At 42.1% G+C, this 3,583-nt stretch overlaps 1 pseudogene; it reads left to right on the top strand.

Moving 5' to 3' along the window:
- The first annotated feature begins 933 nt into the window (after positions 1 to 933).
- On the top strand, positions 934 to 3,383 carry LOC109897734 (E3 ubiquitin/ISG15 ligase TRIM25-like; annotated as a pseudogene).
- Positions 3,384 to 3,583: the final 200 nt, after the last annotated feature.

The following is a 3,583-nucleotide window of genomic DNA, read 5'->3' on the forward strand; positions in this document are numbered from 1 at the left end:
CACATTATTTTTATGTCCTGAATACAAAGTGTTATGTTTGGTGCAAATCCAATACACACATTATTTTTATGTCCTGAATACAAAGTGTTATGTTTGGTGCAAATCCAATACACACATTATTTTTATGTCCTGAATACAAAGTGTTATGTTTGGTGCAAATCCAATACACACATTATTTTTATGTCCTGAATACAAAGTGTTATGTTTGGTGCAAATCCAATACACACATTATTTTTATGTCCTGAATACAAAGTGTTATGTTTGGTGCAAATCCAATACACACATTATTTTTATGTCCTGAATACAAAGTGTTATGTTTGGTGCAAATCCAATACACACATTATTTTTATGTCCTGAATACAAAGTGTTATGTTTGGTGCAAATCCAATACACACATTATTTTTATGTCCTGAATACAAAGTGTTATGTTTGGTGCAAATCCAATACACACATTATTTTTATGTCCTGAATACAAAGTGTTATGTTTGGTGCAAATCCAATACACACATTATTTTTATGTCCTGAATACAAAGTGTTATGTTTGGTGCAAATCCAATACACACATTATTTTTATGTATTTTTATTTTTTACAAACTTTAGAATTTTTCTTCCACTTTGACATGACAGAATATCTTGTGTAGATCATTGACAAACAATGACAATTAGTCCCATTTGAATCACATTTTGTCAATACTTTCTAAAGGTACTGTACTTCATTTATTCTAACAACTCATATTTGAGAAAGTTCATTTTTTGATTTATTCCATATTCAACTTGAGGCCATCACCTGGAACAAAACTATTTGTCTCTCTTGAAGTTGCATGCAATTCTCTCTCCCTCTAATCCCTCCCTCTCTCCTTCTAACCACACCCATCTGGCAGAACCAGGAAGTCCATCCTCCTCCCACAAACTCTTCTGATGAAACAAAACTGATCTGAGTCTCGTTGTCAACTGTCTGTGTGAGAGTGAACAACAGTCCAAATGGCTCAGCAGGGAATTCAGCTGGACCCGGACCAGTTCTGTCTGTCTGGATCTACTGAAAGAACCAGTTACCATCCCCTGTGGACACAGTTACTGTAGAAGCTGTATTGAGGGCTGCTGGGATCAGGATGTTCTGAAAGGCTATAGCTGTCCCTGCAGACAGACCTTCACTCCAAGGCCCACTCTGAGGAAAAATAACATGTTGGCTGAGGTTGTGGAGAAACTGAGGAAGACAGGACACCAGGCTGCTCCCCCTCCTGCTCTGTGCTATGCTGGACCTGGAGATGTGGCGTGTGACATCTGCACTGGGACCAGAAAGCAGAAAGCCCTCATGTCTGGTGTGTCTGGCCTCTTACTGTGAGACTCACCTCCAAACTCACTATGAATCCCCTGCTTTCAAGAAGCACAAGCTGGTCAAAGCCACCGCACAACTACAGGAGAATATCTGCTCTCATCATGACAAACTGCTGGAGGTTTACTGTCGTACCGATCAGGCCATGATACAGTGTCAGCTAGAGCAGAGAGGACTGAGAAACCGGTAAGACCAGATCAACTTGTTGGTGACTGTCTGATAAACAAAGAATCAAAGATACAGTAGGAACTATGGCTGTTTGAATATGAGATCATTCAAATGAAATCGATCCTCAGCAGAACAAATATGAACACAACCCTTGATTATATAGATATGTTAACCCAGACTCTCCAAATGTATCACCATTTTCTAAAATCAAAGACTATTATCATTCTGAATGCCCTTTAATGAGTCCAAAGTTCAGTCTCAACCCATTGATACATGTATGCCTACCATAAAAACTATAATAATTCACAGAGCAACATAATATCACATATTATTATTAACATAATATTGTAAAGGGACCATCAATATTTTAGACCTTCCTCTCTATGGGCCCTATGTCACATCACTATACTATTGATCTACTGGACAAATAAAGCTTGAAAGCTCATTGAAGAGTGATTCTCCACAGAGGCAGCTGGGGATGAGTCAGCAGAAGGTCCAGCAGAGATTCCAGGAGAGAGAGAAGGAGCTCCAACAGGTTGTGAAGTCTCTCAAGGTGAGTATTGTTGACCAGAGGAGACACCATTTCACTTCTCTCCTTCAGCCAGAGAGAGAGAGAGGGGCCCTTATCCAATCCCACTGACCCCACTGTTGGGAACAGGCTGTCTGGGCCCCTTTCAGAGAACCAACAGGATATGAACCCAGTTCTACCGAGGGAGAAACCAACATCTTGACCATTACACCAAGAGGACATTCCTTATTGGACCGAGGGCCGACACTGATTTTGACGTCTCAGGTGGACTACCTCATCACATAACCACGGCTGACCCATGTCCTCTATACATTCCTGTCACTTTCTCTCAATTAAATTACATTTTGCCTTTTGCACACATTGTATATAGACCCCCCCTTTGATTTCTACTGTGTTATTGACTTGTTAATTGTTTACTCCATGTGTAACTCTTTGTTGTATGCTCACACTGCTATGCTTTATCTTGGCCAGGTCGCAGTTGCAAATGAGAACTTGTTCTCAACTAGCCTACCTGGTTAAATAAAGGTGAAATAAAAAAATAAAAAATAAAAATGTAATTCAAAGGTATTTATTGGCATGGGAAACATATGTTTACATTGCCAAAGCAAGTGAAATAGATAATAAACTAAAGTGAAATAAACAATCAGACATGAATAGTAAACAATAAACTCACAAAAGTTTGAAAGGAATAGAGACTGTGTACCAACAGTAATAGGTGTGTCAGAAATACATGCTGGCTCTCTGTCACTCACAGGAGGGGGTGACGAGGGCCTCAGCCAGACCCAGTAGGATGTACTGGGGAGCCAGCTGGCTGCAGGCCATGGAGGACACCTGGAGCACCTTCCCTGACAGGGCCTGCTCCGTCAGAGGATAGCCCTTCCTGTGGACCTCAGACAGGCCCTCTACCAGGACAGACAGGCCCTCTACCAGGACAGACAGGCCCTCTACCAGGACAGACAGGGACACTACCAGGACAGACAGGGACACTACCAGGACAGACAGGGACACTACCAGGACAGACAGGGACACTACCAGGACAGACAGGGACGCACTCATGACCCAGTGCTGGGAGAGGAGAGGAGAGAAAGAGAAAGAGACATGGAGAGAGACATTAACATTGACTGAGTCATTGATGAGGATGATATTTGTTGTTCATGAGTGTGCGTGCTTACTGATGACTCTGGCGAGGGAGAAGGGTGTTCTCTGTGGACAGGTAGCAGGAGGTGACATACTCTACTTTGTGGAGCAGAAATGAACATGAGATTAGCCTTTTTTTTTTACTCCCAACATCTGAAAAATGTGGTACTTGTACTTTCCACTGAAATTAAACATGTAAAAATCTCATGTAAAGCATGTCAGTGAAGAGGCCTGATGTTCTCCATTACATTGACCTGCCTGAGTGATGCAGGCGCGGTACAGTATCTGCAAGCCGTACAGGGGGGAGGAGCCTTGCCAGGACCTTGACGTTCTCCATGTGTGTCTCTTCAGAGAGTTCAGGAACACCCCAAAGTGGTCAACAGGGAACTGCCTGCACAACAAACACATCAATACTG

This window comes from Oncorhynchus kisutch, linkage group LG10 (genome assembly GCF_002021735.2).
Source record: "Oncorhynchus kisutch isolate 150728-3 linkage group LG10, Okis_V2, whole genome shotgun sequence".
NCBI lineage: Eukaryota > Metazoa > Chordata > Actinopteri > Salmoniformes > Salmonidae > Oncorhynchus > Oncorhynchus kisutch.